The sequence below is a fragment of the Gallus gallus genome, chromosome Z (genome assembly GCF_016699485.2).
Source record: "Gallus gallus isolate bGalGal1 chromosome Z, bGalGal1.mat.broiler.GRCg7b, whole genome shotgun sequence".
In the NCBI taxonomy this organism is placed as follows: Eukaryota; Metazoa; Chordata; class Aves; order Galliformes; family Phasianidae; genus Gallus; species Gallus gallus.
Genome location: NC_052572.1, coordinates 85,066,687 through 85,094,686, shown reverse-complemented (window position 1 = coordinate 85,094,686; position 28,000 = coordinate 85,066,687). Strand labels below are relative to the sequence as shown.

Here is a 28,000-nt window from a genome sequence, read left to right as displayed (position 1 = left end):
CTTTTCCTTCCCTTTTCCCCTTTCCCCCTTCCATTTTTGCCCATTTCTTTTCTTTCCTTTTTACATTGTTTTCCCTTCTTTCTTTTTCTCTTCCGTTTTTTTCCCCCTTCCCCTGTTCTTCCTCCCTTTTCCCGTTTTCCTTTTCCCATTCCATTTTTCCCTTTCTTCCATTTTTTTTTCATTTTTTTCCGTTCTTTTCCGTTTTTTCCCCTATTTCCTCTTTTTCTTCCTTTTTTTTTTTTCCCCCTCCCTTCCCTCCCATTTTTTTTTTCCTCCTTTCATTTTCCCCACCGTTACTCCCACCGCCCCTCCGTCCCCAGCCCCTTTTTCCTCCCTCTCCCCTGCCTCCCCCCTACCGCTGCTCCCCGCCGCCGCTCCGCCCGGTGCCGCAGGTGCCGTCTGCCCCGCGGCGCTGCGGGGATCTCCGCGGCCGATCGCTGCCGTTCCCCCGACCCCACTCCCCGCACATCCTCCTCTCGCATTGCCTTTTCGCAGCGCGTAGGAAGGAAGCCTGGACGAGGACTGCTATGAATTAACCCGCGTTCTCCAGGCAGGGGCCGCGGGGTTATCTCAGTGTGTGTCCCCCCCGCCCCCGACAGGCACCCTTGCTGGCCGAGGGCGAGGGGGAAAGGGTTTGTTTTGGAGACGCCCCTCGCTGCTCCGTCATTTGCTTTTGTGGATGGGCACACAGGGACGTGGCACGTTCCACACTCGCATACGCGGAGGTTAAGTAAGCATTTGGGGCATCACAATGCTTTTGACGAGGTGGTTTGGTACAGGAATGCCGGTCAGCTCTGTGCGATTAAATGGTTTGGAAGGAATGCAGGTCAGCTGCAGAATATCACATCCTGCAGCAGCGTGGCCTGGGAGGCGGGGGTGGGTGGAAAACCAAAGGGGCCTTATTTTAATTTGGAGGCCATAAATGCCATCCATATGCAAATGCAGCTTTTAGCTAAAGCCTTGCCAAGTATCTTTGTGCGTGTTGCGTATGATAGCATCTCAGTCAGAGCTGATACTCCTGCTTATCACAGAACCACAGAGCTTTGGGTGTCGGAAGGGTCCTCTTGGCATTGCTGAGTCCATCCCCCAGCTAAAGGGGGTTCCCTGCAGCAGGTTGCACAGGTAAGCATCCAGGCAGTTCTTGATTAGAGGAGGCTCTACAACCTCGCTGGGCAGCTTGTTTCTGTGCTCTGTCACTTTGGCAGTAAAGGGGGTCTTTGTGTATCTACTTCTGAGCTCACTGCTGAAAATGCTGTTTAAACAAGAAGTACTCATTAGGCTGTATGGCTGTGTAGGGGTGAGTTATAATATATGACTTCAGCTCCCGTGACAAATCCAGATGGATTTCTCTTTATTCTTATTGCGTGTGCAAACAGACAGAATCATTGAATTATTCGGGTTGGAAAAGATCTCTAAGATATCTAGTCCAAGTGTTGACCTACCACCAGTACTCACCACTAAACCATAACTCCGAGTGCCACGTTCACCCTTTTCTTGAACACCTCCAGGGGCAGTGACTCCACCACCTCCCTGAGCAGCCCATTCCAGTGCCTGAGTGCTCTCTTGGAGAAGAAATTTTTCCTAATATCCAACCTGAACCTCCCGCAGTACAACTTGAGGACATCACTTCTCATCCTATTGCTCTTACCTCGGAGCAGAGGACATCCCACACCTCACTACAGCCTGCTTTCAGGGGTTGGTAGAGAGTGATAAGGTCTCCCTTGGCCAGGATGCCATTGGCCTTCCTGGGCACACTGCTGGCTCATGTTTGGCTGTGCATCAACCAACATTCCCCAGGTCCATTTCTTCCACACGGCCTTCCAAGCCACTCTGTTGCAAACTACAAAATTTTGCTGAAAAAGGAAATTCTTCTGATTGGTTATTCTGTTCCTAGAGGAGTAAGATACATTGGAAATGTGTTGCACACTGTTTTTTCCAGCAAGTTTCTACAGGACTATGCCATGGCTTGCTGAACATCAGTATTCCTATGTGGTGAAATGAGGCTGGTGTTTCAGCTTATTACATGGGCAGACAGTGATAGGACAAGGGGGAATGGTTTTGCAGTGAAAGAGAGTAGGTTTAGGTTACAGATAAGGAAGAAACTCTCCACTCAGAAGGCAGGGTGACAGCTGCCCAGAGCTGGAGGTGCCCCAGGCTGTGGATGAGCCCTGGGCAGCCTGAGCTGGGGGGGAGGAAGCAGCCCATGGCAGGGATGGGGCTGTGAGATCCCTTCCAACCCAACCATGCTGTGATTCAGTGACGACCCCGTGATTCCTTGAATACAGGAGAAAAGCATCAGTTTGAAACCCCTACAGGTGGTGACGTTGAGACAGATGTAGAATGTTAACGGTGCTGCTCGTGAAGACAACAGTTTTTCATCCAAGGCATGAAGCCTACAGAGAGGTATCCTGCAAGAGCTTGGCTGCTCCGGCACACGGGTAGGAGCTCTGTATGTGTTCCAGGAAATGTGTAGCAGTCCTGAGATAGGAGTAGACAGGAGGCAGCAGAAGCCTCAGAGAGGTGAGTCCAGGAAGGTGCTGTGCATTGCTCCAGCACAGCTGGAAATTGGTGTTCTGCTGTACGGATAACTTAAACAGTTGGTAATGTGCAAGGGTGTTTAGAGTAGTTCTTAAGTAAAGGCAGCCTACAGACTTCCAGATGGTGGCCGAACCCAGGAACATCACCAATAGTATCATATTAAGTGAAAACTAGCAATTACGGAGTAAGTGTATCTCCTGAAATAGCAAGTAGCCTTATGTTGGTCAAATGATGACCCATGATGAGTCACAGCCATCCTAAAGCAGTTGCTGCGGCGCTTAAATCTTCCCTTAAAAAAAGAAAAATTCAAATTAAGCATGGAGGTTTAGCAAGGACGAGTGCCACTTTTAGAGCCTGATGGAGGAGTTTCAACCCAGGCCATTCTGTGATGTGATATGCTAAGATTTTGCTCTATTCTTGTACTGTTTTCAGTGTTTGTGATGTCTGGACCTGACGTATTAGCAACAACACAACAGAGCTCGCTGCTGTCAGTGAATTTCAGAGAGCAAGAGGCTGCCTTGAGAAGAATATAGATGGGGTCCACATCCATAACATGGGAGAAGGTTTAAGAATAACGTATTGGAAAATGGTTTCAGGTTTGTTTCTGGGACCGTGCATACCGGTGTTCCTGCATTCTCAAGAGGTCACTTAGCATCTAGCATGAGAGGAGGGGAGGCTCAAGCCTGGGGTTTATAAAATGCTTACTGATTTGGGTGAATCAGATCATTTCACAGCGGGAAAGCCCACGGATTCAGAAGAATTGTGCAGAAGGGCTCCACATCACACACGTGGCTGGGAAGCTGGTACATGGCATCACGGCTCAGAAGGTCGGGGAAAATTATCATAATCTGCTGCTCCAGCTTCTGGAATAAAAGCCTGTTAATGCCTGGATGAATTGGAGAACATTTTTCAGACGGAGATCAAACTTCCACCACGTTATTCCTTACAACATTATTATAATAGGTAATTAGCTTCCATGTTAAATTATGTATGCTTTGTCTGGCTTCTCATTTATCTATTTGAGTTTTCGCATTCTGACACTGACTTTAGTTTTATCTTCGCCTGCTGAAAGAAGGAAGGAAGAAAGGAGTTCTCCAGCCTCACAGATGTTTTTGTTTTTGTTTTTACTGTACATTTATCTCCAACACATTTTTAACCATTGGTTTCTGCATTAGCTTACGGTGCCAGAGCTTACTTGTGGGACTGCTTGGCTGCAGAGTCGTATCAGGAGTACTCGTATAGCTGGCTGTCCAGAGTTAAACTGTGTGTGTGTGACCTGCAGTCCCTGATGTGACCTCATTCAAGAAGAAAAATAAGGGAGAAAGAAAAGTGGGAGGAGAGGAGATATTTCTCTGCATGATTCGGACATGTAGATGCGGTGTGTTGCCAGTTTGGGGGTGAGATAAACAGTCAAAAGTTTTGGAGGTTAATGCGGATTTGCACATATCCTCTTAAATTCAGTGGGGGTATTATGAGTCACTGGAGGAAATCCTGACCGAGCAACACATTAAATTGGATTAAGACCAAATGCTATGTTTTGAGTGAGCCTTAAACAAAATCTGTACTGCCATACGTGCTTTGCAAGAGCTATCAGTGAATTCTACTCACAGCAGTCCTACAGACTAAGATATTTTACAGCCATGACTGAGATGCTGATAGTGATTTACTGTTCTGAAAATGTCCTCATTATTAACATGATGCTGAGACATTTTAAATTCATAGATACTGTCAGTCTCTTGGCAGAAGGCTCCATCTCCTGAGTTAGGTGAAAGTCAGACGTTCAAGCAATCAAATGAAGTGAAAAACATTTTTAGAGAAATCCCAGGAAACCAGGTAATGGCCCGAAAAAAAAAGGCAAAGTCTCCCAGTGCTCTATTTTATAATGATGTTCTACATGAAAAAGGGGAACTATTTCTTACTAAACTCTCAGGGTGCAAAAGCCTCTGATAGAGTTGTTGTCTAAATGCCCACGCTGGGGGCTGTTACGTCCCTCCTGGAGTGAAGAGTTCTGCAATAAATCCATGTGAAAGTAGCTTGAGGGTCACAGAGACAAGGAATTTCTTAACAGTTGAAGAGCTGGCTTTCTTCTTCTTGTCCAGATGAACATCTTGAGTGACTGATACATAGAAGCATAGAATCAATGAGTTGGAAGGGACCCTTAAAGGTCATCTAGTCAAACTTCACTGCAATAAACAGGGACACCTACAGCTCAGCCAGGTGCTCAGAGATGCATCCAGCCTGACCTTGAATGTCTCCAGGGACGGGGCATTCATCACCTCTCTGGGCAACCTGTGCCAGTGCCTCACTACCCCTGGCAAAAAAACAAACAAACAAACAAACAAAAAAAAACCCTTCTTCCTTATGGCTAATCTAAATCTACCTTCCTTTTGTTTAAAACTGTTTTCCCCTTGTCGTGTCACAGCAGATCCTGCTAAAGAGTCTGTCCCCTTCTTTCTTATAACCCCTCTTTAGATACTGAAAGGCTGCCTTCAGGTCTCCCTGGAGCCTTCTCTTCTACGTGCAACACATCCCCAGCTCTCAGCCTGTCCCCATAGGGAGCTGTTGCATCCCTTCGATCATTTTTGTGGCCCTCCTCTGGGTGTGCTCCAACAGGCCCATGTCTCTCCTATACTGAGGACTCCACATTTGGGTGCAGTACGCCAGGTGAGGTCCCACCACTGCATAGCATAGGGACAGGATGACCTCTCTCACCTTGCTGGCTGCACTGATTTGATGCAGCCCAGGATATGGTTAGCCTTCTGGGCTGTGAGGAAACATTGCTGGCTTACGTCCAGCTGCCATCCAGCAGTACCCCCAAGTCCTTTTTGGCAGGGCTGTGCTCTGTTTTCACATCACCGAACTTGTAGCGGGAGTTGCTAAGACCCGGGTGCAAGACCTTGCACTTGGCTTTGTTGAACCTCATGATGTTCTCCTGGGCCCGCTGTTCAGCTGTCTAGGTCTCTCTGGATGGCACTCGAGCATATCAACCACACTGCACAGCTTGGTGTCACCTCCAAACTTGCTGAGAGTACACTCGATCCCACTGCCAGTGTCACAGATGATGAGATTGCAGAGCATCTGTCCCATTACTGACCCCCAACGACACCACTCATCACTGATTCTCCATCTGGATATTGAGCCATTGAGCACCAGTCTCTGGGTATGATCTCGCAATCAAGATGCTGCTGAACATTACAATTCACGTTAACGGAATCATAGAATCATAAAATGGTTCGGCTTGGAAAAGACCTCAAAACCCACCCACCAGATTAGACTGCCCAGGGCCCCATTCAACCTGGCCCTAAACACCTCCAAGAATGGGGCACCCATGCCTCTCTGGGCAGCCTGTGCCACAGCCTCACCGCTTTGTGTGTAAAGAATTTCTTCCTCATCTCTAACCTAAACCTACCATCTTTCAGTTCAACGCCTTCCTGTCTTGTCCTCTCACTACGCTCTATGATAACGATCCCTTCCCCATCTTTGTTATAGGTCCCCTTTAAGTACTGGAAAGCTGCTGTAAGGTTTCCCCAGCACCTTCACTTTTCTAGGCTAAACAAGCCCCAGAAATTCCAATTCAAGTGATTTATTTAGCAAAGCTACATTCTCTAGAATGTGCCGAAGCCAACTTTCTGCTTGAGCTTCAATGCGACCTAAGATCTGAAATAATAATGTGAAAAGCATGTGAGAATCGTGCTTTCACTTACCCCTGTAAGCATTCTAAATCAAAGATTTTCAAGCAATGTTATAAATTCCTGGTGGATAAAGTGAATTATTTTGTGAATCTTAGCCTGGCTACCTGGTGATTGTGTAGGAAATGTCTATCTTCCTTACCTCTGTGCAGAGTAAGAAGGAAGCTCATTTCAGATGGCATTTTTCCTTTGGCTGTGGTATGTTTTATTTCACTGTTGTTTTCTACTTCTGTTCTAATTATTTATCTGTTATTTGCCATCTCTGAAGGCTAGCACACACCTATTTAAAAGACTGTGAAACAAAGAAGAAACTATCTGTATTCATTGTCTACTGCTCTGCCAATGTAACTAAGAAATACTTACTCCTATTCGTTTGCAATAATTCATTTTTAAAACAATCACAATTGCGAAGATGTGTTGGACTGTGATACTCTTTGTAAGTGTCCCTGACAAGCAGATAAGTGTTGGTGGCAAAACAGACCAAAAAGCTAATTAAGATACAATGCGTTGTTTTCCATGAGGAAGAAAACATATTTTCCAAGCAGAAGTTGAACTGAAGTCTAAAACGACTCCCTCTGAATGCAGTGAGGATTATCCTGACATGGTCAGTGATAGAGAATTTACTTTCTCTCTGTTCCAATACTCAAACATTCAATTACGAATCAGCAGTAACGCAATTCGGTAATTATCATCTGAAGTCATCATTTAGTTGTTCATATACCAAATAGGGTTTTTTTGCCAAAGAAAACTTTGTTAGTTATTCAAATTAGCGTTGCATTAGGCATTCAAAAGGCTATGAAAACTCAAAACAGCAGGCTTGTCCCATGAGATCCACAGGCAACACTGTCAATCCATCCTCTACGCCCTGATCATAAAAATAAAACCAGAAATTGAAGAAAAAGGAGAACAAAACCCAGTACAGTCCAAATAGCAGCTGTTCTAAATTGGCATAGCTTTCTGTAGTCAGGGAAGAATGTTGTTGATTTCCACCCATGGAGATTTCAGCTCTGATCTTTCATCTTCTTCCTTCCAATATGTCAATAGGGTTCATAATAGTAGCCAATGATAATACACAGCGTTCAGATTTTATTTCTATTTGTTCTTTCAGTATTGTATACTGCAGTATATTTTTCTCTCTTCTGCAGATGAGTTTCCTTTTCTCCTCCGCTTTCTTTTGTGTCTTTTCCCTTGAGCTATTATTGTTATTTGAACTGGCAAAGGAACGGGTTCCAAATTTTTTTCTCCAGAAGAGAACAGATTTGTTTTAATCTTTCTTCACAGTATGTTCCACACCCATGGGCCACCATGAAGATACCAGCCTCTCTGCTTCGTGACAGCTCCATTGTTTGGGATATTTGTTGTTATTTTGGTGCGCCTTGAATAATGAGGACAACTCTGGAATATTTGGCCTGTTGAGAGCGTGAAAAAGCCAGATGTGGAATTATATCTCTTCTCCTTCTCCTACACTCTTTGCCATACTTGAACAGTGCAAAAGGGGAAGAAACTTGTCAGTTGGCAGGAGACAATCTCCTAATTTCCAAGGAAGACTTATATTAACGTCTAGCTGTTGTCCTGCATGAAATTTCACCTCAAAGTACAGGAACTGGAAGCTGCATAATCAAGCCATGACTGCACTGGGATGTTCTAACCTGGCAGACGGCTCCTCCGGAGCTGCTAGCAGCTGGTGTAGTTTAGAAATGCTTTTTGATTGCTTTAAATTGTTTGGCAGCTGGCAGGAGACCAACACGAGGATCAAACTATTCAGCCCTCCTCCCCACACACCCCTTTGTGAGATTGCCAAGTTGAAATCGAATGCCTCAGAGAATCTGCAGCAAGAATTTGGAGTTTAAACCATAAAAAACTATTGGATCAGATGTACTGTATCTGTACTATCAGAATTTGTACAGGGACGGGCTGTCACACTGCTCACTGTGTGGGAAACTATTCTGGGATAGATATGGTAGATTGCAATAATGAAGCGCGAAGGCTCTCAAGTTAATCGATGGAGCCAAATGTCCATCTGCCAAAACAGGCTGTCTCCTAGCCAGCCACAATAATCAAGACAGTTCAGCTAGCTATTGCTTTTTGGTTATCTAGTAATGGTGAAGTATGAAAAGGCCAAGTTCACAAGTGAATGTTAGAGTCTGAGGGCACTTCTTCAAGGATGATATCAGCAAAAGCAAGTTTAAGCAATTGTTCAAACACTGGAGAGATCATGGAGGCAATTGTGAACTAGCTAGGAAAGCATTTGTGTATTTTAAGGATAAAATAGACAAATGGCGTTGATTGCTGCCAGGACCCCGCGTCTCCATTTGAAGCCACCTCAATTAAGGAAGGCGGGGGATTTTGGAGTCTCAGAAGCTCTCAAGATTAAACATCCCAACTGCATAAAATCTTCTTCCCCACATGCATGACTTCCAACATTTTGAAACTACCCGTTCGTGTGCTCTTGAGAGGTGCTTCTGGAAAGGCTATCAGCACCAATGGACCCCAAAGCCTTCAAAAGAAATTACCCAGGGGACCTTGCCAACTACTTCTCTGGGCAGCATGAACTCTGCTCCTCCCGTATCCAAAGTTGAAGCTTTGGTGGCAGTTTTCCTCCTGTCACCATAGATTTTACGCATAGTCACAGTGGCCAAGATGACCACCAGTGGCCACTTCACCCATGAGAGCCTCTCCGTTTACGAGCATCAAATTTAGGAGGGCACTTTCCATGTCTGGTCCCTAGTACCTGTACCAAGAAGTTAGAATCAGGGTGTCCCAGACCTGTTTTTATCAGCTGTGTGGTGTTTCCAGTTAATATCTGGAAAGTTGAATTCACCCTTAAGAACATGGAGGGCTGATGCAGAGGTATCTCTTCATTCCTTAAAGAGTAGTTCATTGGTGTTGTCATCCTGGCTTGGTGGCCTACGACAGGCTCACACAATGACATCCACTTTATTTCTTTGTCCTTTCATCCTTACCCACAGGTTCCCAACTGTGTCGGTCTCAACTGCAAGCTCTGTACAGCCTGGGCCAAGACTTCTAACTCCTCTTGCTTACTCCTCACACTGTGTGCATTGTTGTAGGAACATTTCAAATGTGCTCCAGTGTACCCAGCACCTTGTGAAGCAGACTGTAGGATCTTGCTAGCATGTCCTCCATCATATTTGGGTGTACAAACCCATAGCTTATCTCTGGTGTTACCCCTTCTCTCCTTGAATTTAACTTAAAGATGTATTGATCATCTCTCCCATCTCTTTCACAGAAATCCTATCCCCCACTCTGAGAAAAAAATTGGTGGACCATCCCTTGATCAAGGAACTCAAAATTCTGCCAGCAGCACCAACCTATGAACCACACATCCATCAGCTGGGTCAAATCCATTCCTTTCAATTTTTTCCCTGCTCCTGGAAATTGCTACCTGTGCCCCTGATCCTTTAACTAAGTCCTTGAAGTTCCTTTTGTTTGCCCTTCGAATTCTCTTTGCTACCTCATCGCCACCGATTTGAAAAGTCAATAATAAATAGTGGTTGATGAAAGACGCAACAAGAGTTGGCGATGTGTGCTTGCAGCTCAGAAGGCCAATTGTATCCTGGGTTGCATCAAGAGGACCGTGACCAGCAGGTCAAGGGAGGTGATTCTGCTCCTCTGCTCTGCTCCCGTGAGACCCCACCTGGAGTACTGCATACAGTTCTGGGGCTTCAACACAAGAAGTACATGGAGCTGGATGGGGCTGTGAGCAACCTGGGCTACTGGGAGGTGTCCCTGCCTATAGCAGGAGGTTTGGAACTAGGTGACACTAAAGGTCCCTTCCAACCCAAACCACTCTTTGATTCTATGACACTGATGAGAGAGATTTGCCAGGCTAGTGAGTTTTCTAGTAAAGGGTCTTACCTGGGTATGACTTCCCTGAGTGCAGGGTCTGGTTTGCACATCTGGTGTGCTCCCTGTTCCCCTCCGACGGGAGTCACGTTTGAAAACCATCCTTCTTTTTTTTTTCTTTTGATGGAGTTGATCATGACATGAGGGATAGGTTGACCAAGATGTAAAAAGGCAGGAAATCTGTCAGCAGATGTGGAGAAAATAAATCGGAGCAGTATTAACTGTAATAGAAATCGTAAAGGATTTTTGGATGATATGGTCTAATTATAGGTTGTATGGTGAAAACATGTAATAGCACCCAAGTAGGAGTTCAGGTGACAGAGGTAAGGTGGAGAAATTCTTCCATGTATTCTTTTCATCACTCTTTCTATGTGAAAATGCGGTGTTGATGCCCACGTCAGCTCTTTGTCAGCCATCTATTCTGACACTGTATTGAAACAGCATAGGTACCTGGACTGCTAGGATGGCTTTTCAAAGCCTCACCGACCTAAAGGAAATAGTAAAATATTTCATACAGTTGAATATGAAGTAATTCTGGCCCAGCACCCACATGCGTATCTCAGGCATTATTATCTTCCTTGCCAAGTGTTCTCTTGGCTAGCTGCTATTTTAGATTAAACATCCCTAACTGGATGTATCACTTCCATTTGCTCTGTTTCTTTCTTTTTTTCGTTGTATGTCATGATTATTGACATAATTACGTATGTATGAATGATTGTAATTTCTAATGTGCTTTTTTAGCTATTTAATCAGTAGCAATTAACATAAAATTCTTTTATGATAAATATGTGTGTTTCTTGGAGAACACTATTCTTTTTCATCATTTCTCTCAAAGTTAGTGCCAAATTAAGTTTCCAAAATAAGTAGTCAGGAATACTGAAACTATTACACACATTTTGAACCTCCTGATGCAGAGAAAAACTGTCCCATATGATGAAGTGAATGGAGATTTAAGGTCATGGTTACAATTAGCTACAGAAAACCTAGTATTTTTGAGATTCTAAGGAAAGAAGAAGTATGCAAAAACAATCTCGTTTCTTTCTGTTCTCTTTATTTGCAGTTAGAGAATTTTATTTCCCTGTCCCTGAACATTTTCATAACTGAAGATGATGGAAGACTTTGACAGCAGTGGAAAGCTATTGTTCTTTTCTATTTGTTGCAAATTAAACATACTATGCAGCTCCACTTTCAGTAATGTAAGGACTAATTGAACCTCTCAAGAGAAACCATTAACTTTGAGTTAGCTGTTGTTGGCTTTGTTATTTTGGCACAGCTGTTCAGAGCAGAACATGTGCTGTCACTACATCCATTGGTATACTGACGGAGGGAAGAGGATCAGCTACGCCACATCAAGCCTTTTCAGTGTTCCACGTCTGTTTGTAGAAGGATGTACAGGGTTCAAAATGCATTGGGAAAATGTTGCAGAGTCTCATTTTGTCTCTACCAGAAAGAAAAAGAAGAAATTTAACTTCCACTAGCTTCACTGTGGTCAGTATTTTACTTGAAAGATGCCATGGTTCTGTACTGAAGAAGCCAAATGATTTGCTATTTCAGCTGTGTTTTCTTTCTACATATCCATATGAGGCAGATCTTTAAAGCTCAGAACTTTTAGAATGACTCAGTGTTAACAACTGCTAATACAAGGAATACTGCATTTTAAGTAATTCTATACTACTGTAATTAAACCGTTCTCGTAGTTTAAAATAAAAAGAAACAGCCACGTCTGTAGGGACAGGTTTGTTGAATTGCAGATTGCAGATTAGTCCTGAAGCATCACATCTCTCATTTCTGCTAAACAAACAGTTTCATTTACAATGCTTTACTTTAGGGTTTCTTTTTTAGATTGGGTTAGGTCATTATGTGATAATACAAAAAAATATAGACGTGATGGAAATAGACTTTTGTTTCAAGAAACTGTATCTCTTAAAAGCAAGGAATAAGTTCATCATCACTACTGTCTTTATTCATACGCTTTTATGTTATTACCCATTTTCAGTATATGCATGGCAGCTTAGGAACTCACGCAACTAAGGCACATATATATATATGTTCCTTGTTTAGCCAAAGGAAATTGTTTAAAGCGCATGACTTTGTGAAGTCTAGAAGAGATAAAGGAAGAGCTGGGTGCTGCTCAAAGAGATTAGTGCTAGGGAAATAATGACAGACTTTTAGTTATGCAAGTATTAGGGAGCACTGCCATGGTAAGAGTGTAAGCTGTGCTAGCAGAGTCTGTAATAGGATCAAGCTGGATAAAACTTTCTCCTTATGCATGAAGGAGCGCTTTCATAAGTCAGTGTTCTTCTGTTATAATCCTTGAGGTCTAATTCAAGAAAAGTTCATCATATGAGATTTTCATTCAAAGAGACTAGTGCAGCCTGAAAAGCAGGGCAGGACTTACCAGCTCATGTTTCAGCGTGCACTTACATTTTTGAAAGAAAATGTTGATGTAAACGAAGGAAAAAAATATCTGTTTTGAAGTATTTGAAGGCTCTAATGGTTGTTTTTGTGCACTGCACAAATTACTGCTGGGAGCTGTGAGAGAGAGGAAAAGGAACACAACTGCCTCTTCCCACCAGTACCCCTCCCAAAACTTTGATACCCCTGAGTGCAATGAGGAGCTGAAAGCACAACAGAATTCACATACAGCCTGGACCACTGTAACAACCGTGACAAAATGATATGCCTTTGATAAACAAAACACAGTAATGGAAAGTTTGGCTATCCTTTGCGATCATCTCTTCTGAGGATATGGAACAGTATACAATTAAAATATCCAGAAAGACTATCCAAGAAAGTCACTAATTCTATCTTTTACTGTATTCTCAGTGAAATTTGTTTCCAGTCTATTTTTCTTCAAAGATGGTAGTCTTTGAAAGAAGTCTTTGAAAGACTTTGAAAGTCTTTGAAAGACTACCATCTTCGGATGGTAGAAAAACTCTTTCCTACCCAAAGTGATGAATATTGCCTTTCTTCTGCTCCTGCTGAACGGTCTTCAATATTTACTTGTAACAATCACCCTCTCTTTTTCTGGTGCGAAAAAGCCCTACTTGAATATGTTCATTGTTCAAGCAGTGCCTAACATCAGATGACTTGTAAGAAGATATTACAGGCAAAAACCTACCTGTGAGCTGTGCTCTAAAGACAGCTGTACACACACGGCACAGTCCAACATGTGAGATACGTGATCGGTTGGTTTAGTTTTGCCACGTTGTTCTTTGTTTTCGGGTGTTTTGTGACTCTGTCCTTTGTATTAATTCAGCAGCAATACTGAAGCATCAGAAAAAATACAACATATTTTTCCTTTGCTTTTTCTACAGCTGTACTGCGTGCTGACTGGTTATGTGGTTACTAGAATCAAAATCATCTATTATACTTCACAGTTGGGAGAGGCAGGAAACTAAGAAGCACCGAAAAGAAGATTAAATATATATAAGTATGCACTTAAAAGCACATTAACTTTCACGAAGATGGGTGTTATTTTCTGAAGATGTGCTGTTGTTTGTGAGAGAGGTACTCACCAACCCATTTGTGCCTAGACTAGACTTTTTGGTGCCATTCCTCTGACCAGAGGGGTAAAATTTCTTCCTGTTGCTGCGTTGCGTAGCCCATTGCTGCTTCATCCCCTTCTACTTTTCCTTTAAATACAGATATCTATATCTATCAATCTTAAAACACAGATATCTGTGTCTCAATAGTCAGCAAGCCTAAAAACTGTTCATGTTGAACACCAGAAGCCACCTCCAAACTTTATCATCATTATCTCTAAGTCCCTTCGTTTCCTGAAAGTTTGCGAGACAGTACTGGCACCAATAACTCTGGTTAGCTAAAGGTATGTTGTGCTTTATCCTGAGGTAACGTTGGCTTTCCACTCAAACTCTCGGCAGGCCCTTAGCAGGAGTGCTCAACCTCCACCACTAAAATCCCCTCAAAAGTGGAGCAGACCCATTACCCATCTAGCTTGGGGCACAGAAGCAAGGCTTCCACCTGCCTAAGAAGGTAGACCTTTCTAGCTTCCCTTCTAGTAAGAATTTTGGGCATTTTCCACTTCCAGCTGCTATTCTTAGTACACCTCATCGTGACATATTAGCCCTGTAGAAGACAAGAACTAAAACACTCCCCTAAATGTTGCAGATCAAGCAGTTTTACTACTATTTTTTCTTGTCAAAATATTTAGCAAAGAAAAAGCAATTTGAAGGACTCAGAGTTTGGATGAATGTCATTTTATGAATAATGAGAACCACGGTGCACAAAGTACTGAAAATCATAATAGGGATTTACTCAGCTAGTACCTCCCTCCTCCTAAAACAGCCATCCTGAAATCATCTCTTTCATTATTTGGGACTGCCAATAAGAATCCTGATATAGCTCTTGAAGCTGAAGCTCTTAAATGATGATTTCTTCACATGGCATTGCCCCGTGGGCTTCATTTTCTGCTATTGCCATGAAGTTTAATCTCAGGGGTTCAGATTCAGAATACGTCATTGCTGAAGTAAGTGGGTAAATGCGTGCAATGGAAAACGGCATTTTCTAAGTATATTCAGGAAAGAACAGTTGGCCATACCCCCTCACTCCTTTTCTTTGTACAGCTCAGTTAAATGCAGAGATTGATGCCATCTGTATAACAATGATCGAATGAAACGTTACCAGAGCAAGTGGACATTTTGGAATAGATTCTCATAGGTTCTACATGACTCCTGATTTAAAAGAACCCCAAGGAGGCTTCACTTCTTAATGCTCGCTGTACTACTGAAAACTTCAATTACTTAAAAAAAGATATTTGATCCGACTTGCAAATATCCTAATTTTATACCACTAGCGACAAAACACAGAAGACAGAAATTTCCAGTTTTGCTCTCTGAATCCTATTGAGGGCTGGCACTCTGGTCGTAGGTGATGGCTGCATTTCAGGCTTACACAAATCAATACATCTAGCAGGCTGTGAAGGGAAAAGATGCTGTTCACAACTGGGTAGTTTCTGAAAAAGCCTTTTTGCTTGCCAAAAAAACAAAGGGGAGGCCAGGGAAACTATGACCCACTGCTTTGCCTGCCTGTGTACAACCTAAATTCAGACTATAAGAAGGAATGAAACAGTCAGCATTTCAGGAGCTTACCAAATAGATTACTAGTGCCATGTCTATTTGTAATTATAGGTCAGTTCTTAATGCTGCTGTAAACCACACATTCCAGGGCTTTGCAAGCACTTAGCAGCATATTTTACTCTCTTTGGGTAAAAGAAGCTGCCATTGGCAACAGTAAAAGAAACACAAGCTAAGACCCTTCTTTCTTGCTATGAAATGGCACTTTTTACTGCTGTCCCAGCACACAAGCTGTGTGCACTCACGCACCATGCAAACCTAAATTATTTCTTGTGATAGTTTCAGTTACGTTATGGAAAAGTTCAGTGACAGACTATATACCACAGCAGCTCAGTGACATCTATCTCATGCTACCATGTCTGGAGAGTCAGATAATAACATCACAGGCGATGCATCATAAAATGCAACCACTGTAACAGCTCCACAGACACGGAGAAGCTGCAGGCAGGATAAAGCAGGGGCTTTGCTTCCAGAGGATGTAACTAACTGTTGAGTATTTTGGGAATGGTAACCCTGAAACAGGAGTTGGTTTTCTTTCTCTCTCTCTTTTCGTTTGCTTGTCTGTTTGTTTGCTTTTTGTTTGTAACTGTAAGGCTAGGTCTTTGGGCATACACACCCAAGAGACTTTAAATATGAGTCATTATGTTTGTCGCATGTGGAATTTCTACAGTGCCTGCTTACACCAAGATAAGTAGTTTTGACTTCCTTTCTATGGCAGGCACTACATAACTCTATTGCTATTATTTCCTGTATTTCAGTGCCTCTGACCCAGCATGGAGCAGAAACCCCTCCGTGCTGCTGCCACAGGGACAGATGCACGAGTCAAAAGGAAAGGGCAAAAAAGGGTAGCAGGGGCGTTGGACAGGGTGGACATGGCAGCAGCAGTGACTGCCTTCAGGGGCACTGAGGCTGACTGAGCCCAAGCTCCCTTGTCCCATAGAAGTAGACGGGGAGAGCTTGGCCCGTCCTTGCCTGGCTCCATCTTTGGTCATATGTTTATGAAAGGAAAACCCCTAGGTTTTCTGCTGCATTTGCAGGCAAGCAAAATCAGAAGGAAAAACAAAGATCGGAATACTTCCCCATGCCATGTTGATGTGGAGTCTTGACTGATCATTTTGAATTGCTGGAGGTCAGGCTTCTGAGTAAGCTACACGAGCTTTAGAGCTGTGCTGCATCTGGACATCAACAGCAAGGAGCTGCAGGACAGATCTTACTGTCTTTTTGTACTGTTCTGTGCAGTAAGTCTGATTCTGCTTACACAAAAATGCTGTTGTAATGCCAGTGGAAAACACTAGCTGGAGTAAAGATAAGAGCATGTGTCTTGCAGCTTAAATGAGTCAGATGGCAGCAATGTAAATTTTAATCTAGCAAGACCGGAAACAGTAAATGTTTGAAAAAATAACAAAAAACACCACCACCACCAAAAAAAACCAAAAAAAACCTCCAAGCTATTTAATAATTATTTTCCAACTACGAATTGCTGAAAAACTGCAAAAAGCAGAAACCAGTCACATTTACAAAACTCTGTATTCCTTTAATACGAAGAGGATGCTTCAGTTTTGACAAACTACTGTAGGTGTATGACACTGCATATGAAAGAAAGGGCTGGCATGACATCCGTTGTGCTAGCTTTAGCTCATGGGTTGGTGTCTGAAGACAGAGAGCGAGCTGCAGAAGGGAGGTCTTAGTGGGCTTAAGTCCAAATCAGAGAGGGGCAGCTAAAAGGAAGGAATCGGGGTGGCTGAGCAGAGAAATCAGGTACTTTCCTTAGAATGCTCATATTCTTGTTTTTGTGGTTGCTGTTTCTACCAACAGTGATGCTGTTTGGTTTGCCCGCTTCATTGAAGAGGAGTACCAGTGTCATTATCCTTTGGAAACAAGTATGCTTTGGATAAACACTCTAGGACAGCATAAACACTACGAGCATAAAAGGAAAAGAATTCTCATTATTTCCCAAGTTTCTTTATGTGCTTGTAATTAGGAATACAAGAAAGCCTAATATAAAGATGAAATCAGAACCCTGTTCTGCAGCTGCCATGAGTCACACGAGGCATCAGCATACTGACAGAGCACTGAGGCAATTTTTATCAGCACTTTCATTCTTTTGCTTTTGAAAAACATTCTTCTTGAAGCTTCAAATTGTCCCACAAAGCTCTAACAGAGACCAGTATTTTGCATTTATTTCACACAGCAGTCACTCATCTGTTTGTGTTTTACTACGAGGAACTTTAGGGATTGTAGCTGTGCAGCATCGCCAGGGCTTTTTCATTCCTCCGCTGTGAAGAAGGGAAAATTGAAGTACATGAACTATGTTAAGCAATAAAGAGAAGAAAGGAAGATTGACCAAAGGCACTGAAAAATCTCCTGCATAACGTTCCAGAGAATAATTAATCTAACTCACATTCTTCTAGCAATGAAAAGACATGAAATTCTGTTTTGATTTGGAAAGAAGAGGTGAACTGATGCTACTGGGCTTTGGATTTGTGGCTTAAAGGAAGAAATGGTTAACCTAAACAAAAACGTCTGCATGAAAACAGTCCTTTAAACTAAATAGATCTGTCTTTTAGAGGTAAAGATAACAAAAAGCAATTTCCAAAACGCTAGTTGTAATGATACGGGCCCACTGGAAAAGGGAGAATTTGAGCCTTCAGAAATACCCAGACTGTGTGTGTTGTTTTGCAGACCTGAGGAGTAGGTATTAACTGCTAACTCTTCATTTAGTATTTACTTAAGTATTTACTGCTAACTCTTCATAACTTTTTTGTGATGGGGCAAGATTGCGTTGCAACTCCATTGCCAAAGAAAAAAATGATGGTTACTGCCTTACTAGAAACAGGGAGTATTTGAATGCTCACAGAATAATCAGCTAACGTGGAGCAAAGAACTCAACTAGAGAAAAACACCCCTGGTAAATGCCCCACTGTCTTCTGGCTCTGAACAGTCAATCGCAGTATCTTTATTGGCTTCTACGTCCATGATTTTTGGCTTTGGTTATTTGATAGAAAAAATTGACGTACACAAAAGCACAACAGATAGAAAGTTAAAACTCAAGGCCTGAAGAATACAATAGGTCATTTGAAAGGCCGGGTTGGATGGGGACCTGGGCAGCCTGGTCTAGTATTAGATATGGAGGTTGGTGGCCCTGCATGCAGCAGAGGGGGTTGGAGCTTGATGATCCTTGAGGTCCCTTCCAACCTCTATGTTTGCTATAGAGCTTTTGTCCTTGCTTTAAAATTACGGCACCGCTTTCCAGAGAGAGCGTGTATTTAGGGCTCAAACAGAACAAACATAAAGTGGAGTTCGTATTGTAAAAACTAATCCACCGGGGAATGATAATATTTTGGCAACCCACCCCTTGCAACTTGCCAGGTTCGCCCAGTCCTTGTTTTTGATAGAACCCATTCTTGTGGTGTTTCCTGCCACAATATATCAGCTTTTACAGAGTGACACATCTGTGTTGCACCCACGATTGTGAGCAAATTTCATACCCCATGAAGAGGAAGTGAACTAAGTATATAATAATCAGCCTTACAGACGCTGAAACAAAATCCTGCCACGTGTATTTCGCCTCCTTCGCTCGCTTCTGAGGCAATCTTCTGTTCTTCCCCCATTGTCTAACAGAGACAGGTATACAAACACACAGGAGAACACATCCAAAGTAGCGTTGGGTATACTGCTTACTTTAAGGGGTGCATCTATTCAGACTGCAAACTGGGTGTTTTTCTCTTTTGAGATTGACTGGCTTTCAGTAATAACTGATCAATCAAAATATCCATTTCGGGGTAAAAAACCTATGACTGTAAAAGTCATCGGGGGTGACCATAAATAACACTTCCGTGTATCTGAGGGTATTTCATTTGAAGATTTCTGTATATCCTGCAGATATAAAATGGGTGAGTGCTGCATAGTACCTGCACTTTGCTAAGTGCTGCTATTCCTAGGACATTTCACAGATACATAGACTGGAGAGCTTGTGCTATGGACAAAGATAAAAGGCAAGTGTTTGGTGGTATTGGTACCACTGGTACCAGCTACTGGTAATTGAGTATTCTTAATTCTCAGTTTCCTTGCCAGTTGATCCTTTGCAAAATATTTAACTGGTGAATACTTGCAAACCTCCAGCACTGCCCATTGTCTTTGTGGATGTATGCTTTGTTCAGGACCTCCATGAATGGAGTTAATCAGTGGTGGTCACTGCAACCTTACAGGATGGGTTCTGTTCTTAGTAGGAATTTTCCAGTGCTTAGGTCACATGCAGACAACAGTCTGATGGAGGAAGAGGATACATTTTATTATTAAATATTTATAAATTCCCTTTTGGAATCACTTTTAAATTTTACAGACCTTTCTTTTTCTCTTGACCTGAAGGCACTGTTTCAGTGGTGGGTCATGCCAAGAGCACACGGAGAGAGTGTGGCTGCTGGCAGAGCCCAGCTGGTGCCTGTGGTGAGAGAAAACCCAACTGAAGATGACATACTGGCTTTAGCATCTGGGAAAGCTGACACAGCAGGTCAATGAGTAAGAAAAACATCATCTCCCCGGAGAGAGCTCTTTCTTGTGCAGTCAGGTGCTATTCCCCCCACTTAATGTTGGTGGCGGCTCTCAGAATGCAGTTGGTTACCACATTCCTTCTACCAGCAGTTTCAGCTGCTCCTCCTGGCACCTTCTGCCACCGTGGGGAGTGGAAGACATAATGGCCACTGCTCCACTATCTGGCAGGCTCTTCTCCAGAGCCAGGTTCATTTTCTGCTCATCTTTGCTAGAAGTTCGCACCTGTATTCTGCAAGCACCACCTGTGGGACACTGAAAGCTCTTCCCCATCTCTGTGCACACTGTAGGTACCACATCCTCTATTCCTCTCTTCCGTAAGGAAATGGAGAGGCGACTGGGAAAGCTGCCTCTTGACTTTAAATGTATTTCACCACCCTTTAATGCTCACCTGAGGGTTCACTACAGGTTTGGAGAGGTGAATTGTGTAGCCAGGATAAACACGAACCACCACTGAGCTTTGGTACGATGCAGACATTTTCTTTTGTTTGGCATTACTGTGCAAGATGTGCTGTGTTTCCAGTAGAAACTGAGAACATGTAGAAGCAAATATCAGGTGCACACAGGAAATGGTGGAAATATGGCCAACTTTGATTCTGTCCAGTTGCCTCATTTCCTTAAAAGAACCATGTGTGATTTTGTACTGGCTTACATCAAACTGCAGTGTGTCACATCTGATATTAACAGTAGTTTATGTACTGAAAAAGGATGAGGTGAATTCAGGGTCAGGAGGATACTGTAAAAGTTATTCCTGCTGTTCCCTGTAATCCTGCATTCATGTGTGGGGAACAGTCCAATTTCTTTTTACACTTGTGGATTCTCACACTGAGCCACATCTAAATTGGTGCTGAGCACCTGCAGGCATTTGCAGGTGCCAAACAGCTTCTCCCAGGCTATTTCTGCTCCACATTAATTAGATGAGCTGAAACCTTAGAACAAATCCTTCCTTCCCAGCCCCAGCTTTTGCAGTGTCCCAGTCTGGACTTGAACTCTGTGGCTCATTTGAATTTGACCATCAATTCCTTCTTTATTACAAACAGCTCGTAGACACTGTGACTTTTGCAGATCTAGTAAGTCAGATGTTTGGGGAGAAAAAAAAAACACGCAATACGACGTTGCACCACCTGCACAGGAAAGGCAGCCTGATGGTTATATAATTGACCATTATCCCGAAGGTGTCTGTGGTCTTCTGCCTATGACAGAACACATGGCTGCAGCCAAAGTCTGCTCTCGGTTACATAGACTGAAAGAAGAAGTAATTTCAGTGTATCCTCTGATGTGAGAACAAGATTCGGGCTTCAGCCTCTCTCTCTTTTTCCCTTGCGTTTTGCAAATGTGATCTTCCACCAGGTTTCTGGTCCGTAGATATTCCAAGCCTGTGGTAGAGCATGCACAACGCTTACACACAAACTTTCCCCGTGAAGATTTGGCAGTGTTTAAAATGCGTCAGCTGACACTTGAAGCAAGCTAACAGAGACGTGGTCGGATAGATAGATAAAAGGAAATCGAAGGGAGGAAAGGCTCACCTCTCTGCCTGCATTACTAATATTTCTGTCACAGTTGTTTCTGTTTTGTTGTGCTGTTTTTTTTCTTCTTCCCACTAGACATGGTTGTTAAACAAATGTAACTTTGCAGGGCACCAAGAAATTTCAGCCTTGTGACATACTCTGATGAGCATGACTTAGATTTCCTCTCCCGTGGAAGAATAACTGGTAGATTCTGTCTTTCCGTGGTATATTTCAGACTTGTGAGGCCCAGTTCCCCGCCCGATCTCTTCTGATGGCTCCCAGGCAATCTGCTGCTGTGGCAGGGGACGGCTGCCTCCATGGGTGGCTGTGGGGCCTGGCACAAGATGGAGGCTGCGCTGAGCTTGCTGAAGAACGAGGTAGCCTGGCTGTGGTGTGGTGTGGGCTGTTCCGGGCAAGGGAAGCTGCCACAAAGCGAGTGAGCCCCTTGATGCGGGCTGTGGGTGGTTTGCAGCAGCGGGGAGTGATATGGGAAGCAATGGAAGCTGCTAACAGTTCCCATATTCCAGCAGGCACCTCCCAAATGTGCTCTTGCTCCCATACCACACCTCCCACCTCCTCCTTGCCTGGGTTGAAGCAAGCTAACAGCAAGGCTGCACTGTAACCCGGGCAAGGCCCGCCTGGCAGCCGGGGGCCCATGCAATGGCAGAGAGCTGGGCTAAAGGGGTTTTCCGTGCCCACGCTTGCTGGGTGGCCGTGAGCCTGGGTTATTTTCATCAAATCCAGATGGTGGTGGTGGGCCAGAGTCCTGGTGCTTTCCTCCCACGTGGGCTGCATCTGAAGGGTGGGCCCTGGGGCCAGGGAGCCACAGCTCATGAACAGCACCGTGACAAAGCGTTGGCCTGCGGGACTGCAGTCTAATCCCGTGAGTGGCTGTCTGGCAGGATGACATAAAAATAGGCTCTTTTCTGCTAGTCGGAGGGTCTCCACTCTTGCCACATCCAGCATGAGCAACCTGCTCAGGTTCCTGATGCTGGGAGACCTCGTCAGTCTAAAACCAATCTAAAACAAGAGCCCTCCCCTGGCCTCTTGCAACGGCTTGGCCAGAAGGCAGATAGTGATCTCCTCTGGACTGGGTCGACGTCTGGGACTGAGACAGACCAGTCTTGTTCTGTTTTGTTTCTGAGAAGAGCAAAACAGGAAAGAAATTGGAAACAAATAAACCAAGTGAATTTAAAACAACCAGAGGGCAAGTACTGTACCAGACAGCCAAGGATCAAATGCTGAGAAAACTGCTGTGCAGCATGTGAGATTTTTATTTTTAGTGTGCTCTGAATGGTTCTCACATCATGTAAGGATATCTCCTGGCTTCTGTTGCTCATGGTGGGTTTGCAAATTGTTGGAGGATTTCTTCATGAGAGATAAGGGCACCTGGCACTCAACAATGATGCCTGGAGTGAGCCAATTTGTGCATAGTCTACCTGCATCTGACTTATTCTAGAAAAGGCATTGCAACACGTAATATGAATTTTTAGCAGTTCCTCAGCTCTCAAATGGCAGTAAAGGGATTGTCCTGGCAGAGGCTGCAAACCCCAACTAATAGCTGTTTTTCAAGTGCTTGGAGATGGGAAGGTGAGAAGGGAGTGTAAAGTATTAAAGTTATTAGTGTCTGTCAGATCTCTCAGAGTACATGCAGAGTTCCCAGAGGCTCTCCAGCACTTTTCGTTCTTAATTTCCACCTGGGAAACTCTCCAGTTACTTCAGTACCCAGAAGCCTGGAAGAAAACTCAGTGTCCACTAGGCTCACTTTCTCACTGTATTTCTCTAAGCATTTGCAGATACGCAGGCCAGTTAACAAAAGTAGCTTATAGCTAGAAACATCTTCCTTAAATATATTCTTTGCAAAGTACACTTTTTTTTTTCTTTTTTCTTTTTTCTTTTTTTTTTCTTTCTCCCATGAGCTCCTCATTTGAGTGGGTTTAGAAGCAAAACATTCTGCTCAACGTAAATTTATGTACGAAAGTTATTGGCAATCAGTTAACCTTCAGGAGACTTGACCTAGCAGTTATTCTGAGCTTTTGAAGGAGGTTGATTAATCGAAAATAAAGCAAAACTTTTGAAACTCTAACCAGACAGATAAGAATATTTATTTCATGTGACTCATAGGTAAAACCTGCTTAGAACAGCATTTCAGCAGAAATCTCTGATCAGAGCTCGCTCTGTCAACATTCGGAAAGCCACTCAGAAAGAAAGAGAATATCTGAGTCGTGTTTCTAGATGTAATCCACTCTCGGCAGCTGCAAGACCCTCTGTTCAACCTGAGATGAATGTAATAATGCTTGGTAAATCCCAAAGACACAAGAAGGATCCAGAGGTGGAAAGAATGCCAGACTCCACACATGGAATTTGCATTATTTAGATTAAAATCACCTTCAGTGTTGAGTCTTATTTTCCATGCAACCTAGAGCTACAAATGGCTAAATGCTATTGGATGACAAGAGGTTAATGATTTCAAATTACGAGGAGTGCTTATATTGCCACCTGCTGGGCTACATTGACTCACAAGCAAACAGGGCAGATCAGACAAATTTCTTTCCCAAATGTGCACAGCAGTTTCTCAAAGGTCTCTTGCAGATACAGAGTGGTCAGTCGCTTCAGATTGAATGAACAGACAGTGACACAGGAAAGAAGCCCACAAAAACGTATGTTAATGCCTCCAGCAGATTACTTCTCCTTTTCTATGCTTAGGCCAATACTCAAGCACGATGTGCTATTGTGAGATGACTCCAGTTGCAAAATATAACCTCCTTGATATTGTAGTGTCGTTAAGTGATGTTTTATACAAAACAGCTCATCTAGAAGGGCATGCACTTACTGCAATATAGGCTGTCGCCAATATTAGTTATGCCTTCCAAGAACCAAAATGCCTTCCAAACACCCTTTGTCTGTTGTGTTCTGGTAGGAACCTGCTGCGTACACAGCTCTGTAATTAAAATATATATGCTGTAGTTGCAATATTATTTCTTCCACAGGCGTAGCTTTTGCAAAACAAGAGAAATTACATCGGAGGAGGCAGTTTCTTTGGGTAACGTTTGAAGCTCCAATTTCTTTGGATGAAGAAAAATGTAAGGTGGGAGATGATATACACATGAGTAGTAGAAATGGTTCAGTCCTCTCTTTTTATCCTGTACTGTTCTTGCTGCCTTTACAATTATGCTACTGAATACGGACATACAGACAACCTCCCAGACGTGGTAAAATGTTGTTTTCACTTTCTTGCTTTGTTTCCCCCAGCCTCAGATCAGAGGATTTACAAATACTTGTCCAAGTTTTCTGGAAAAACACGTAATAGAAAAAAAAAAAATGTTTCACATTTAAGACGTGTTTTCAGTTTTCAAAGAGTTCTGGCTTGCTACTGATCCCAAACATAAGGGAGTACACAATGAGAAATGCGTCAAGAATTGGGATACCTGAGATAGTTTTTGGAGCTTAGAACCTGATCTCGGCACCACTGAGATTATTTGGAGGCAAAATGGGCCTGCAAATAGAGTATGTTAGCCTATTTGGACCATGATGTTTAAAGAGGCTTCTTTCAGTGTCACATTATGATAAATTGAAAGTAGTTGAACATTTGAATGCAGTCAGTCCGGAGCAGAGCCACACTGTTGATCAGCTTCAGTTACAACCTTTACTTTTAGAAAGTCACAAACCTCCTGGCTGGACCAAGCTGAACTAATCAGAAACATCTGTATGACCACAGAGTAGAAAATAGTGGGTATGTCCTGGAACTCCGCTCTCCATGACTGCCATCCTTTTCCTGCTCCACTCTATATTTCTGATAAACATCCTGCCTGCACTAGAGACCACCGCCCTCAATGTCAGTTGAGATGCCTCTTTGTAATGGTTTCACCAATGAGGAGAAGCTTCAATATTCTATCACGAAGATTTTGTTAATGAAAATTGTCTCTAAATGTCTCTGCAAGAGCTGGTCCATTTCAGGATGGTACTGCAGCCTTTAGAAGCCAAATGAATAGCGATTTCTTGCGGTTGTTGTAAAGTCAATATCTGTTTTATCAGCATAATTATATTGCCCCTAATTTTCTATGCCATTTTGTTTCAATGAATGAAACTACTTGATAAAAAGTAAATTTGCAAAGACGCTGTGAGAGTCTAACCCAGAAGTGAGCCTGCCAAGTAAAACTACCATCGTTGGTGTTGCAATCAAGTTTCAAGCATGAAAACAACTGCCGGACTCGAATGTTGGATGATACAGACAGATGGAGGCTATAAACTGAACTAAGGAATCTCGCAAGAAAAAGGAAAAACAAAACTAGGCAGAATAAGGGCTGTGTTGTGTTGAAGCTTAGTTTCGGGAAACTCTGAGTTGATCTTTCCCTGTACCTGGGCCTGGATTGCAAGAACTGTTATGAAGGTCCACCAGCTAATGAGAAGAGCCTTCTCTCCTTCAGCTTTCTGGGCTGCTGTGGATCCCCCAGACAAGTTTTTTAGTTCAACTAAGAAACTTAAGGCATCCGTAACACGTATGCTCGTAATGAGAAATTTGCAGGGTAGAAGATCCCTTCGTTCTTCACTGGTAGGGATCCCACACTGCAGCTCAGCTTCACGGATCCTAAACGTGTGGCGGACACCAGAGAACCTAAAGATACTTTCCATTGACTGTTTCATAAGAGCTGAGTTAAGCTGGCATGGGTATCCTCCCTTGTCTCTTATAAAATGTAAGTTTTGCTAAACCAGATATTCTGGAAATGCTACCAGGTATCTCTGATACCGCATCAGTGAAGAATTTGGTAGGCAGTCCATGGTGTTGCCTGAATGGGATAAACCTCTAATACAGGCACAGAGCATATCAAGGTGAAGCACATGGAACTGGAATCCCATGACTTTATGTGCTTTTGGTGCTAAGTGGTGGAGGACAGCAGGAAGGAGGAAGGCAACTACAGGGGAACCGTAGCCTGAGTTCATGAGCCATAAGTAGAGAGCAGTAAGTATAACTTAAACTAATGGGATGTGTTGCAAAAGTAAAGCATGAAGCTAAACTGAAAGAGCCAGTTCCCTAACCATTTAGTTTTACACATTCTTCTAGCTACCAAGGGCACATCTTTCCCCACTCAGGAAAAGAAGAAAGGTAAGGAGCTCCCTTGTTTTGAAACCAGTCTCCTCTCTCTGACCAGACTGGCAGGCAGTCTTCATTTCAGATTATATCTCTTCTGTGTCCAAGGATCTCTCTCACCATTTCCCTGAAGACCTTTTAATCCCAATTGGACTTTGCAGTCTAATTCAGATTCCAAATCCAGATGTCAGTCCTATCTGAGGCCACCTGTTCTTGCCTTCACAAGCAGTTTTCTCCTGTTATTCAGGTGTTTGATGGGGTTGAGGACAACACACTTCAATACACAGGGCTACCAAAGGCGCAAAGAATCAAAAGGCATTCGTATTTTATTTTCTACATTTTAATTGTTGCCACTGAAGTCTTAACTACCTCATTCAAATACATCATTGGCTACTTTTGTTGTATTTCTCAGATTTTTACAATTTTTCCCCCCTCAAAACTATGTCCAATATTATTTTTCTTCATAATCTGTAAGAAATTTCAACTTCAGTGTGACATAGGCTATTTTGTATTCACTTATTTATTTATTTTTTACAACTCCATGATTAGTTCATAAAAAACATGCCATAGATGTATTTCCCACAGCAAATCTCAATAAACTGTTCCAGTGTCTGAAAGTTCTGTCTGATTTCTTATTTCTGAGTTTGCCTAGCATCATATTTCTGCCTTTACAGCTTGTTAAATCTTTTCTTCTTTAAAGGATTTTTGATTTGGATAGGTAACAGTCATCAGTGAGGAACTTCTTAATCTTCTCTTTGAAAAGTTAAGTAGCATAAGCTCCTCTCACTTATCAAGTAGATTTTCTAGTCATAAGACTAGAAATCCATGATTCTCTTCTCAACCTTTTGCAGATTATAACATTTTTTTTTTCTCGAACTGTAGATACCAGAAGTTTTCTTTTTCTAAGATAGATTTAGGATGAAACCCTAACTCTTGAATGCCCTACTGTCAGTAATACTGCGTACCTCAGTAGACTGAGGACCAAATCAGTGGAATATCAAGGTACAGCATTCGGTCTTCAGAATGTCCCTGTTCCAAACATTTATAAATCTAAATAGGCAAGACAAATGCAGCGTGAGTCAAAACGATATGACAGTAGTTGTCTCCAAGTGTCAGATCACAACCATAACTTCAATTTCAAAAATCTTATTTGTCTTGGAAGTAGATAGCTAAAGACAAGCAGGACGTTTATGTTCAAAGAAAAGGTAGAGGCAAAGAGATACAGAGGAAATAGCTGGAAGAGAAGTAGAAGAAGCACGAGAAGGTTTTTGGAGAGGGCAAAGTGAAGCTCAGGTTAGAGACTCAGACAGTAGTTAATGGGATTGGAACAAATACACTGTTTTCCCCAATGAGTGAATATCCAGACTGAAAAATATCCCCACCCTCTGTCGCTCCTGACTGCAGAACTTCCTCAGGCAACTTTTGTGAGGGTTTTCCAGGCTGGTAACTCCTGCTTCCTAGTGGAGCTCACACTCCAACTGGATCCCTCTCCTTCACAACCCTACTGTTTTGTTGAGTGTGGCATGTCTCCAGATACAGCAAACTCACTTGAGGCCAATTCAGTTGATATAATTTAGAAATGCACAGTTCAGGATACTCTATCCCACTGAGAAAGGAGCAAAACTACCCACCTGGGCAGGCAGGATCCCTGAAGAAAACACTGATTCA

At 43.0% G+C, this 28,000-nt stretch overlaps 1 long non-coding RNA gene across 4 annotated transcripts; it reads left to right on the top strand.

Moving 5' to 3' along the window:
* The first annotated feature begins 173 nt into the window (after positions 1-173).
* Positions 174-13,930, top strand: LOC101748608. 4 transcript variants are annotated; one of them, XR_005842711.1, is made up of 3 exons: positions 174-3,134; positions 3,261-3,501; positions 11,152-13,930. It is a non-coding gene; the product is annotated as an uncharacterized LOC101748608 (long non-coding RNA). The 4 variants fall into 4 exon arrangements; XR_005842710.1 differs by having other exon boundaries at positions 174-2,520; positions 2,971-3,501; positions 11,152-13,926; XR_005842713.1 differs by having other exon boundaries at positions 174-1,122; positions 2,316-3,501; positions 11,152-13,924.
* Positions 13,931-28,000: the final 14,070 nt, after the last annotated feature.